The sequence below is a fragment of the Peromyscus leucopus genome, chromosome 12 (assembly GCF_004664715.2).
Source record: "Peromyscus leucopus breed LL Stock chromosome 12, UCI_PerLeu_2.1, whole genome shotgun sequence".
Lineage (NCBI taxonomy): Eukaryota > Metazoa > Chordata > Mammalia > Rodentia > Cricetidae > Peromyscus > Peromyscus leucopus.
Window position 1 is genome coordinate 58,788,219 of NC_051073.1, and position 13,850 is coordinate 58,802,068.

The following is a 13,850-nucleotide window of genomic DNA, read 5'->3' on the forward strand; positions in this document are numbered from 1 at the left end:
TGGGTATGTGATTAGATTTACAGAAATAGACATGGATTCTTTCCTGTTGAGTAGGCATCAAATCCAATCAGAAGTTGTTTACCCCCATAATGGTAGGGACAGTATTGCACAAAAGGGATCCTCTAGCTCTCCAGGTTGGTTTTTTTAGGTCACAGAGTTCACAGCTGTGTGAGACCATTGATATAATTTCTTCCCCAGTAGTCCATATAGGTGCTTCTAGAACTACAAAAACTACCTGTCAGGTGGAGGATTCAGCTCCCTTCCAGCTTGATTATTTTCAATTCCTGTGACCATTCCTACCCTGGACCCTTTCTAGATCCCTGTCTTCTTCTAGTACTCTAAATTGAACTTACAAAATTAAAGATTTAAAGCTGGGAGCTGTATATAATGGAGGATGTGAGATGTACATATGATGGATAGTGTGGTGGTTTGTTTTTCTGTGCCTGGCTAACCTCACTCGGGATCTCATTTTTTAGAGCCACCTATTTACCTGCAAATTTCATAGCATCATTTATCTTTACAGCTAAGTAAAATCCCACATACCATATTTTCATTATCTAGTCATTAGTTGGTGGATATCTAGACTGTTTCCATTTCTTAGCTAGTTTGAACAAAGCAAGTTTAAACATGGAAGAGCAAGTATTTCTGTAGTAGGATATAGAATATCATTTGTGTCTATGTCCAAGAGAAGAACAGCTGCAATGTGTGGTGGTTCTATCTTAAGCTTTCAGAGCAGTGGTTCTCAGCCTGTGGGTTGCGACTCTTTGGGGGCTGTATGACCCTTTCACAGGGGTTATACGTCAGATATCCTGAATATCAGACATTTACATTAGGATTCATAACAGTAGCAAAATTACGATTATGAAGTAGCACCAAAAAAATTTTATGATTGGGGGACACCACAACTTAAGGAACTGCATTAAAGGGTCACAGCATTAGAAAGGTTGAAAACCACTGTTTTAGAAGAATCTCCACACTAATTTTCTTTTTTTTTGTTGTTCTTTTTTTTCTTTTATTTATTTTATTTTACAATACTATTCAGTTCTACATAATAGCCACAGATTCCCTTGTTCTCCCCCTTCCTGCCCCCTCCCCTTTCCCCCAGCCCACCTCCCATTCCCACCACCTCCAGATCAAGGCCACCCCCGAGGACTGAGATCGACCTGATAGACTCAGTCCAGACAGGTCCAGTCCCCTCCTCCCAGATTGAGCCAAGCGTCCCTGTATAAGTCCCAGGTTTCAAACAGCTATCTCATGCAGCGAGCCCAGGACCTGGTTCCACTGCCTAGATGCCTCCCAAACAGATCAAGCCAATCAACTGTCTCACCTATTCAGAGGGCCTGATCCAGTTGGGGGCCCCTCAGCCTTTGGTTCATAGTTCATGTCCATACTAATTTTCTTAATGGCTACAAAAGTTTACACTTCACCAACAATGAATTCTATTTCCACAAATCATTGCCAGTACTTGTTCTCATCTGGTTTCTTGATGATGGCCATTCTGACTAGGGGTGAAAAGAATCTCAGAGCATTTTTATAATTTGCATTTCTCTGATGGCTAATGATAATACTCTTCAAAAGTGTTTATTACCCATTGCTATTTATTCTTTTGAGAATTATCTGTTTAGACCTATATCCCATTTTTAATTGGGGTTCTTATTTACTTGTTTAGTTTTTCATGTATTCTAGACATTAATCCTTTTTCAGATATATAGCTGAAAAAGAATCTCTTCTATGCTATAGGTTGCCTCTTCACCATATTGACTGTTTCCTTTGTTGTACAGAAACTTTTTAGTTTGATGAGCTTCCTTTGTCAATTGTTGGCCTTATTTCTGAGTGACTGTAGTTCCAATTATAACATTCTTACCTATTCCTATATGTTGTAGTCTACTCCCTCCCATCCCTTCTAGCAGTTACAGAATTTCATATATTACATTGAAGACTTTGATCCATTTGGAGGTTTTTTAACAGGGCAGGTCTAACTACATTGTTCTGCATGCATGTAGTTGAAAATGTTGTCTTTCATTTTTGTCAAAAATCAGATGTTGGTAGTTGCATGGACTTCTATTTGGGACTTTTATGTTGTTTCCTTGATCAATTTCTTTCTCTCTCTCTCTCTCTCTCTCTCTCTCTCTCTCTCTCTCTCTCTCTCTCTCTCTCTGTGTGTGTGTGTGTGTGTATGTGTCTCTGTCTCTGTCTCTGTCTCTCTCTCTCGTGTGTGTGTGTGTGTGTGTGTGTGCGCGCGCGCGCGCGCGTGCACACGTGCCCGAGCGCATGTGCATGTGCATGCATGCATGCTCATGTGCCCATGTCACCTCAATGCTCCTTAGTACTATAAATTGTGTTGAATAACTTAATATCAGGTATATTCTTTTTTGCTCAGGATTGCCTTGGCCATCCAGGGTCTTTTATGTTTCCTTATGAATTTTAATATTTTTTTCTATTTCTCTGAATAGTGGCATGGGGATTTTGATTAGGATTGAATGAATCTGTAAATTGCTTTTGGTAGGATTATCATTTTCACACTATTGTAACAACCCACGAGCATGGGAAAACTTGCCATCTTCTAATGTCTTCATAAGTTTTAAAGTTTCTATTGGAGAAGTCCTTCACCTCCTTGATTAGATTTAACTCTGAGAGTTTTTTAAAAGACTATTGCGAATGTAATTGTATCTATGATTTTTTTTCCTCAGTGTGTTTCACATTGGTATATAGAAAAACTATTGATGTCTATTTTTTTTACCCAGACACTGTGTAGGAAATATAAATTAGTTCTAGGAGTTTTCTGGTGGATTCTTTGGGGTCTCTTATGTGTAGCATCATATTATCCAAAAACAAGTATGCTTTGAGTTCTTTTCCTATTTGCATCTCTTCTCATCATAATGGTGTAGCTAAGACTTTGAGCACTTTATTGGACAGTAGTGGAGACAGTGGACAACCTAGTCTTTTTCCTGATTTTAATGGTATTACATTGAGGTTTTTCTCCATTAAGATGATGCTAGCTAGGGGTGTGTCACATGTAGTCCTTATCAGATAAAGGTGTATTCCTGCCAACCTTATTTTCTCTGAAACTTCTCTCATGAAGGGGATTTGAATTTAGGCAAAGCATTTTCTGAATCTACTGGTAGCTATGTGAGTTTTGTTTTTAAGTTCAAAGAAAGAAAGTGTACAGTCAGTGTGAGGTCTCAGGGAAGGTAGGTGAGGTGTTGGGAAGCCTAGGGAGTAGGAAGAAGAATCTACTTAGAGGCTAGGTCATTCAAGGTCCCAGAAAAGACCAGCAGTAAATTTGGTGGCCAAGGAAGAAGGAATGAGAGGGGACTACCTAGTGGTAGGATGTCCTGAGAATGGGCCATGGGGAGCTGGGTGGTTTAAGGGTAAGAAGGTGATGAGTTTACCTGTGTGCAAGAATGGCAGTGGAGTCCTGAGGAATGGTAGGCTGATAGTTGGGCAGCCTATGGGAGGAGAGAGGGTCCTGCACAGTAGTGGGATCAGGCAATCAGGGAGGTGAACTGGGTAGCCTAGGGAGGAAAAGGGAGGAGGGCCAACATGGCAGCAACATCAAGGCACATCCAGGAGAGGCAAGTAGAATCGAGTAAGTTAGGGACAAGGAAGCAGAAGGCCTACTTACTTGTTAGCACCCTAGGCTACAGGTCTCTGAAAGGTGGAGGGTAGTTGTTTGGTCTAGGAAGGAAGACTGCACAGGGCATTTTCTTAAGTAATTGCAAATTAATCATTTCCTCCAGTTTTTCCTCAATTTGTTTGTTCTTGGTTTATTTCTACATGTTAATTTTTTTGGCTTATCACTTTTCTCAAAGTATCTATCATACCTAAGAGTTTTCTGATGGAATATTTATGGGTTTTTATGTCTAGAATTATTATAGCATCTGCAAACAACAATACTTTGTTTCTTTTTCAGTTTGTGTTCATATTTCTTTCTCATGTTCTTGTTCAAGATAAGACTTCAAGCAGTATATTAAGAATGGAGAAAGGGGACACACTTGTTCTTGATTTCAGTGGAAATGCTTTATATTTTCCACTCCAATTAGATAATGTCAACTAGATTCGTCATATCTAACTCTTACTGTGTTGAGATCTGTTCCTTCTATTCCTAATCTCTTCAGTGCTTTTATCATAAAGGACTGGATTTCATCAAAAGACTTTGTACCTATTACAATGATCATTTTATTTTTATCCTTGAGTATACTTATTGATGTATACATTTATTGAGTTCTGTATATTGAAGCATCTCTTCCTCTCTAAAATGATTCTAACTTGATTACATAAATGATCTTTTTTTTATGTGCAGTTAAATTTAGTTTGCAAGTATTTCATTGAATTTGTTTTTTTCAAAACAGGGTTTCTCTGTGTAGTTTTGGTGCCTGTCCTGGATCTCACTCTGTAGACCAGGCTGGCCTCGAACTCACAGAGATCTGCCTGGCTCTGCCTCCTGAGTGCTGGGATTAAAAGTGTGCGACACTGCCACCCGGCTTGAAAAATGTTTGTCTATGTTCATTAGGGAGATTGATCTATATTTTTGTGCCTTTATCTGGTTTTCATATCAATGACTTCATCCAAAGAGTTTTTAGTAAAAACTATAGGGTATCTTATGTATAGAATCCTATCATCCCAAATTAGGGCATGTTCTTTTTGTTATCCAGGTAATGCTGTCTTTGTATAATGAGTTTGGCAATGATCCTTTAATTTTGTGGAACACTTTGAGAAGTGTTGCTGGTAGTACTTCCTGGGGCATTTGGAAAAATTTGATAGTAACTGTGTCTGTCCCTGTGCTTCTTTGTGGGAAGAGTGTTCCTGCTTTAACTTATTGCTCATTGTGGGTCTTATTAATTTATTTATATCTTACTGATTTCATTTTGGTAGGTCATATGTATGTCTGGGAAACTATACATTTCTTCTAGATTTTCCTTTTTACTTTTTCAAAGTACTCTGTAATAATCTCTAAATTAAGGTTTGTCATGGCAGAACCTTTTCCATCCCTGTATTTGTTTGAATCTTCTTTTTCTTTTCTTTTTTGGTTGGTTTGGTTTGGCTAGCACTGTGAATCTTTTTTTTTTTTAATCTTTCAAAGAACCAGTTTGTTTGGTTGACTCTATGTATTGTTATTTTAGTTTCCATTTCATTAATTTCTACCCTGATCATTATTATTTCTTGCCACCAACTATGTGTGGGTTTGGCTTGTTCTTGTACTTCCAAGTCCTTGAGGTGTATCATTAGGTTATTTATTTGCTATCACTCTGATTTTTAATGTAAACACTTATAACCACACACTTTCTTCTTAGAACTGCTTTCACTTTGGGCCAGAGATTCAGATGCGTTGTGCTATCATTTTAATTTGATTATAGGAATTTAGTAGTTTCTTCCTAACTTTCTCAGTGACTCCCTGGTCATTGAAGAGTGCATTCTTTAGTCTCTAAATATTTGTGTAGCTGTTTTTGTTTCATTTGCTTTTTGTTTCTAATTTTATTCTACTATACTATAATAAGATACATAGAATTGATTATTTCTATCAGATAATTTGTATTTTGAAAACTTGTTTTGTGACCTATATAGTGATGCATTTTAACTCTGACATTTCTTTGTTGATTTTTAGTTAGGATAACCTATCTAAAGATGAGAGTAGGGTGTTGAAATCACCCACCCTTGTATCAGGACCTATCTGATCTTTCATTTCCTTTAGGGTTTATGAAATTGTGAGCCTCAACATCCTATGCATACACATTTACAGTTTTTATTTTGTCTTAATGAACTGTTCACTTTGTTAATGTGTAGTGACATTCTTTGTCCCTTTGGTGAATGCTAGTGAGGAGGCTCCTTTATCAGCAATAGGATAGTTACACCAAATAGTTTAAAGTTTTTTATATGATAGATTGATTTTCATTGCTTAACTGTAGGTCCGTGGTTGCCTTTGCCAATGAGGTGTGTTTCTTGGAGACAATAGACAATTTAATCTTGTTTTTTAATCTTGTCAGATACTCTCTCTTTCTCTTTTGTTTTATGATGACTTGAAGCCATTTATATTTGAGATTTTTATGGAGAGAAATAAATTTCCATGGTTTGTGCTCATTTTTAATGTCCTCATTTTGCTGTATATTTTTAAAAGGTGGTTTTGCTATATATAGCAATCCTGTTTTTTAGTCATTTACTTTCAGGGCTTGAAATATATCATTCTATGCTTTCCTGAATTTTAGGATTGCTGATGAGATATCTGATGGTATTCTGATGTGTTTGCCTTCATAGGTGAGTTGGTAGTTTTTCCTTTATGCCTTTACACTGTTTCTATGCTTTGTGTTATTGACTTCTTAACTACAATATGTCTTGGAGATGCTATGCTCTTCACTAGTTATATCTGTTTTAAGTTCTAAATTCCTCTTGTGTTTGGATATAATTTCTTTCTCTACATTTGGAGAATTTTCTGCTTTGATTGTATTGAATTGATTATTCATACCTTTAGATTTTATCTCATCTCTTTCTACCCCAGTGAATTCTTAGTTTTTGTTTCTTGAATATATCTTAAAGATCTTGGAAGTATAGTTATGCCCATTTTTTCCTTTATATATGTCAAAGTGAACATATATAAGTGTCTTGATCAAAGAACTATAGGCAACTATGGGTGATTTGTCTTCCCAAGAGATGAACCCTTTAATTGGTTACTTAATACCGAGTGGTGAACCTTGAAGTCATAGACATATAAGTAACACTAGATAAACCCAACAGGTTGTTTTATATATTTATGCATACATATATAAAACAATAATAATAATTATAGGAAAAGGCCAAGAATCTGAGAAGAAACAAGGGAGAGAGACAAGGGAGATATTGGAGGGAGGAATGGGAAGGGGGAAATGATGTAATTATACTTTAATTTTAAAAATTACAGAAAAGTAAATGTGTTGTCATGAGATAATCCTCCATTACTAGGAATAATTTTTTCTTTCTTTGTATTAATTTAATCTTTGAATTTTTGCATAATATAATCTGTTCATACTCATTCTTCACTCTGCTTTATCATCCTCTTACTCCCATCTATCTCTCCTCCCTTTCTCCCACAAGGTCTAGATACCACTTTCATGTCTTTTTGTTTTGCTTTGTGATCCTGAGTTTAACTGGGGCCACTCACATGCACTATGTTGTGAATCTCTATGGGAACTTGAGTAACTCATCAGTTGCTATAGAACTGAAGCAATGTATTTCTTCTTCTTCATCAGTCCTCGAGTATCATTATCTCCCCTGGGTGGGACAGGGCACTATGAATAGCTTTACTTCTATGGCTGAATGTTCACCGACTTAGTCTTTACAGGTCATATTCAGGAAACCCCAATGTTGTGAGTTTGTGAGTGCCACAACTATGTCATGCTCATAAGGCAATTTCACACTCCTCCTCCTTCATCTATCCCTTTCTTTATTACCATTCACTTTTCTGCCATGTTCTCTGAGCCTTGGAGGGGGTTTAATGCTGAGTACAGATCATATTCTTAGCACCTTGCCCAGCCATGGGTGTCTGAATTAATCACCATTCAGTGCAAAGAGAAGCTTCTTTGAAGGCCAAGGCCAACTATGGTCTATTGGTATAGACAAATATTTAAAAGACAGTTTGACAACATATCCATTTACTAAAACAACAGTAATAGGTTCACCCCCAAAGCCTATGACTCCTCAGCTATGGACCTTTGACCAGGTACACAGTACTGATCATGAACTCCCCCGTCCTGAGTGGGTTTCAGATCCAAACAGATATCATTTGCTTACTCCCATAGCAGTAGTGGCATTATTTTACATGTAAAACAATGCCTGGTAAGTTGGTATTGTAACATACAAGGTCTACAGCTGACTTTAGATTCCTAACATCGCTCCCCCAGCTGCCTAATGGTAATTTTCAGAACTATGAAGGCTCTCCAGCAAAGAGGGAGCTTCCAGCACAGTTTCTCTCTATTATGCAACTGAAATTTGTGATATTTTCATCCATAGGGACTTAATAACAAATTCCAGTAGCTGACTAATGGAAATACCCATTCCCTGTTTAGTTTGGGAGACCTATAGGGACTTTCTGGACAATAACTCTAAGGGAGGAGGCTCACAACTGGAATAGAGATTTTCATTTTATGACCCATGGCATCTGGGATTGTCATCATCTATCCATATATGGTAGTATCTCCATTCAAAATCTTTAAAAATTATATTTTAAGTCGGGCAGTTGTGGCACACACCTTTAATCCCAGCACTCTGGAGGCAGAGCCAGGCGGGTCTCTGTGAGTTCGAGGCCAGCCTGGTCTACAGAGTGAGTTCCAGGAAAGGTGCAAAACTACACAGAGAAACCCTGTCTCAAACACACACACACACACACACACACACACACACACACACACATATATATATTTTTTTTTTTATATTATATACACATATATATATATTAATCAGTTTATAAAGCAGTAGTTGCCACATGGTTTTTTCATACTTCCATGGTTCTTGTTAACTTTTTTTCTGCACTCCATCTTGGCCCCCATTCTTCACTGCCATCCCTGCTTAAATCTTGCCGTTCAAAGAATTCCTGTACTCTATTTTCATAGTACTTGTATGCTACCACGTTCACTGAATTTAATCTGGGCTATATGTATTTGCATGGGAATAAAGCTTTCCACCAGAAGATGGACTTGCCAGTGGATATACCACTAAAGACAATGACCTTCCTCCCCCAGTATCCATCTTCAACCAATAATTCCAATAATAAAAGGAAGAGATAGGGTCCCATGAGCTTTTGACCCAACAATGACTAAATGTTGACAGGCACAGTCTAATGCAGGTATAATTGAGGCAACCACAGCTTCTATGTGTTAATGACTACAAAAGTCATGTCATACCCAGAAGATAGCATTCCACAGCCCCTACATTTTTGTTTCCTCTTCCAAGCTTTGAAGAGGGTGAAATAAATGTCTTATTTATGTATGTTATGACTATTATGTCTCTAGTGACTTAGTACTCAGCAGTCACTTGTTCTAAGCACCAAGAATCTCTACATTTACCATCATTTACTACATAGAAACATCTTGGGTTAAGTCTGAGAGCAGCATTTGTCTGTCCTTTTGTTAGTTTATTTGCTTCATTTTATTAGTTTATATTTTCCAGGGCTAGCTTGAAAAAAATTGACTAAAGTAACAGAAAGTTGATCTTTGACTACAATCCTAATTCTAGCATGTAGTAGCAGACACTTTATTACTTATGTCCCCAGTAAGATTCAGAAACAGAGACATAAGGGTACCACTGGGAGAAAAAGTAATTTATACTTTTGTTGTAGAGCTAAAATGATTAAAATTTATGAAGTACAAGGAGGAAGAAATTGAGAAATTGGAGTTGAGGGGAATAAAGTACAAATTAGAGGGAAAGTATAAAGTGCTAGAAGAATAATAAATAAGAGACAATATTATAGAATGGGTTCATAAAAGGAATGGACAATAAGAGAAACCTATTCATGAAAGATATAAGTTAAAACCAAACCACTCAACAATTGGAATAAAAGTATAAATTAAAATTAACTGAAGTAAGTGTTAAAATTAAATAGAAAATATCATAAAATCAGTATCTCTTCCTATTTGTCATGAGTGTTGTTTCCCTCATTTCTTTGGTGTCTTCTTTAATTGACTCTGGGTGAAGAAAGGGCTTCTAGTCTTAGTAATTAAAGTGTTAGACTGGTGTGCTCTCCCTATGTGTCATTCTGCTTTCTCTAGGAGTCTCACAGTCTGAGACCTTAAACCTGTTCCTACAAGACTGTTTTTGGTAGTCTAAGGATTATACTTTCTGTGTGTAGTTTGTGGTTTATTAGGCACTGAGGACTGTGGGAGGCATGGACTCACTTCTATTTAGCGTTAGTGTTTTCTTTCCACCCACATCCCTCTTGGATTTCACTAACAAACCACAGTCCTTGCCTGAGAATGTGTGTGCCATGTTCAGTAGTACGTCTCATGTTTCTTTGTTGTTGCTCACCTAGGCTGTGATGGATGTTTTACCTTCCATAATTTCCTTAGGTTAGTCACTCTAGACCAGTGGTTCTCAACCTGTGGGTCAAGACCCCTTTGGGAGTCACATATCAGATATTTACATTATGATTCATAACGGTAGCAAAATTACAGTTATGAAGTAGCAATGAAAATAACTGTATGGTTGGGGTCACCACAACATGATGAACTGTATTAAAGGATCACAGCACTAGGAAAGTTGAGAACCAATGATATAGAGTCTAGAGAAATCTAGATTCTAGAAATCTCATATTCAGGCCCCTGAATTCTACTTCTGTTGTAATCTCCATGACCTGCTTTGGCCATCTTTCTGTCCATCTTATCACCCTTTCCTGGCCATGTCTCTTTAGCTTTCTCATTCTCTCTCCACTTGGTATTCATACAAAAGGGGATAGTAATCTCCTTGATGACTCCTAACATGAGTGCTGGGGATTCAGACTAAGGTCTTCCTGTTTTCAGAGATAAGTATTCTCACCCCTGAGTCATTTCCCCAGCCCATATTCTTATGCTTCTTATCATCACCTGTTAAGATGATATGTGAGTAAACATTATGTTGGCAAAAAAAAAAAAAAAAACATTTTTTACCTTGATAGCACAATTAAAACTTATGTAAATTTCCACTATTGTTGAATAGTAGATAAATTCAAATATCAAAACTGAATATATTCTATTTCCCTCAGTTACCTCTCAATCATACTGAATGCTTTTTTTTCATTTCGAATTTTTTTCTTTATTAAGAAATTTTCTACTCACTCCACATACCATCCACAGATTCCCCCTCATCCCACCCCCCAGCCCTCTTTCCCCAGTGACCCTGCATCCCCATATCCCCCAAATCAAGGTCTCCCATGGGGAGCCAGCACACTGAGCCTAGGCAGGTCCAAGCTCCTTCCTACTGCACAAAGGCTGTGCAAGGCATCACACTGCAGGCACCGGATTCCCAGAAGCCTGCCCATAGACCAGGGACGGATCCTGATCCCCCTGCCTGGGTGCCCCCCAAACAGTTCGAGCCAAACAATTGTCTTTTGTATCCAGAGGGCCTAGTCTGGTCCCATGGGGGCTCCACAGCCACCAATCCACAGTTCATGGGCTTCCACTAGTGTGGCCAGTCATCTCTGCACGACCTCCCATCGTGATCTCGACGTCCCTCGCCTGCAAACTCCCTCCTCTCTCTCATCAGTTGGATTCCCAGAGCTCAACCTGGAACCACACTGAATGTTAAATTATAATTTTAGAGTGTTCTCTCCCTCTTTCCCTCCCCCTCCTCCCCTCTCTCTCCATCTCTACCCTCACCTTCACTCTTTCATTTCCTCTTCAACATGAAGGCAAACATCATGATGAACAGTTTTTCCCTCTCGGTTCTTAGATTTTCCTTTTGTTGGGGTTATAGCTTTTTTATTATATTTTTATTATTTAAATCAATTATAAACTTTAAATATATTTTGATCATATCCTTCCCCTCCCCCAATTCCTTCCAGATCCTTCCCACTCCCTACTCAACCAACTTCAAGTTCTTTCTCAAAAAACAAAAACCCAACACAACAAAGTCCCCCCAAACCAAGAAAACAAAGCACCACCCCCCAAAAAAGATACACACACACACACACACACACACACACACACACACACACACGCCAAGCTATAACCAAATAAAAGCACACACACAAAAACTGTGGGGTCCATTAAATGTTGGTCAACTACTCCTGAACATGAGCCTTTCCTAGATTGGTTGATATATCCAATGTCACTACATTGGAGAAAACTAATTTTTCCCTCTCCTAGCAGGTACAAATAACAGTTCAATTGTTAAGTTTTACCCTAGTGCCTAGGTATTCATTTGTTCATTCATTCATTCAATTTTTAAATAAAGTAAAATGAAATAGAATAAGATAAATCAAAAGCTATCACATCGAAGTTAGACAAGACAAACTAACAGAAGGAAAAGAACCCAAGAGAAGACATAAGAATCAGAAAGACACTCATTAGCACACTTAGGAATCCCACAGAAACATTAAACTGGAAGCGATAATATATATACAGAGGACCTACTGCAGACCTGTGCAGGCCCTGTGCATGCTGCTTTAGTCTCTGTAAGTTCGGATGAGCTTTGTTCACTTGGATTTAGAGGGCCTTGTTTTCTTGGTGTTCTACACCCCATCTGGCCTTTACGCTCTTTCTGCCTCCTCTTCTGCAGAATTCCCTGAGCTCTGAGGAGAGGGATTTTTTTTTTTTTTAGTTTTCCTATGTTTATTATTTAAGAAATTTTTTATTCATTTTAATACCAATTACAGATACCCCTCTTTCCTCCTCCCAGCCCTCCAGCCTCCCCTCTCCAATTCACCCCCTATTCCCTCCTATAAGAAGGTAACGCCTCCCATGAGGAGTCAGCAGAGCCTGGTACATTTAGTATAGGAAGGGCCAAGCTGCCTCAAGGCTATTCGAGGTGTCCCACCATAGGTAGTGGGCTCTAAAAAGCCATCTTATACACCAGGGAAGGATGCTGATCCTACTGCCAGGGGGCCCCTTGAGCAGATCAAGCTACAAAACTGTCTCGATTACACAGAGGGCCTAGTCCAGTCCCATGGAGGCTCCACAGCTATTAGTCTAAAGTTCGTGAGTTTGAGGGGAAGTATTTGATGCAGATATCCCATTTAGGGCTGAGTGTTCCATGTTCTCTTTCTGTGCATGATGTCTGGTTGTGGGTCTCTTTTGTTCCCATCTACTACAGGAGGATGCTTCTCTGATAACAAGGCACTAATCTATAAATATAGCAGAATATCACTAGGAGTCATTTTATCACTACAATTTTTTATTATTTTTAGACCAGTATTATTTGGGTTTACCTTAGGTCCTTGTGCTATCTAGTCTCAGGTTCTTGGTCACCCAAGCAGTGTGGGGTATGGGTTATGTCTCGTGGAGTGGACCTTAAATCAAATCAGTTATTGATTGGTTATTCCCACTAGCTTTGTGCTACCATTGCTCTGGCTTATCTTGCAATTAGTACACCATTGTAGATAAAGGGTTTGTGGCTGGCTTAGTGTCTACTTTTCTCTTTTGATAGAGTACCTTCCTTTCCTAAGATGTTGAAATGTGGAGGTGAAGGCTTAATGTAGGTACCAATTTGACATCTCTTTATTCAATGAGTTGTGTAGATGTTGTCTTCAGCAGTGGGGTCTTGCTGTCAGTTTGTGGAGAGCAACCTATAGTCTTGGCAACAGTTGGGTTGTTTGGGGATTTCTGTGGGGCCCCTTTGGCCCAAAATTCAATTAGATATAACCCAATACCAGTACTGAAAGGTTTATTTGGTGACAAAAGATGGCCAGTTGGTACTCTGTCTCCCTATGGTTTGGTGATTTCATTTAGGTCGCTTTCATATATGTATATATCTTAGAAAGTTTCTTTGATATTAGGTTTCATACTACCCCTCAAATGTTCCTTAATTTTAATGGTCTCTCCCCTTATTCCCTCCCACAATCCCCTCCCCACTTAATCTTCCTATTCTGCCCTGCTTTTCTGTTCATTTCACACATTTACATCTAAGTACATCTAGGTAGGGATGAGGTTTAGTGGTAGAGCACTTGCTTAACATGTGAAAGGCTCTGGGTTCAGAATGCCTAAGTTAAATTTTTAAAATTGTGTTTTCTTCCATATTTTGTGCTTACTCTTTGCCTATAGACTAAAATAATTGTTTCCCAAATATCTTCACTGTGTTGTTTACTATTTTAGGAGCTTGTTATTTTTCCTTACTGCTATTATCAAATTCAAGTGTACGTCTGGTCTTTAAAGTGATTCATTCTTACTTTCCCCCTAACTATTCAACCTTAACCA

General features: G+C 38.3%; 1 protein-coding gene across 14 annotated transcripts in view; it reads left to right on the plus strand.

Moving 5' to 3' along the window:
- The window catches only part of Stxbp5l (syntaxin binding protein 5 like), a 246,753-nt gene that overhangs the window by 131,078 nt on the left and 101,825 nt on the right, over window positions 1-13,850 (plus strand). The gene's annotated exons all lie outside the window — the stretch shown is intronic.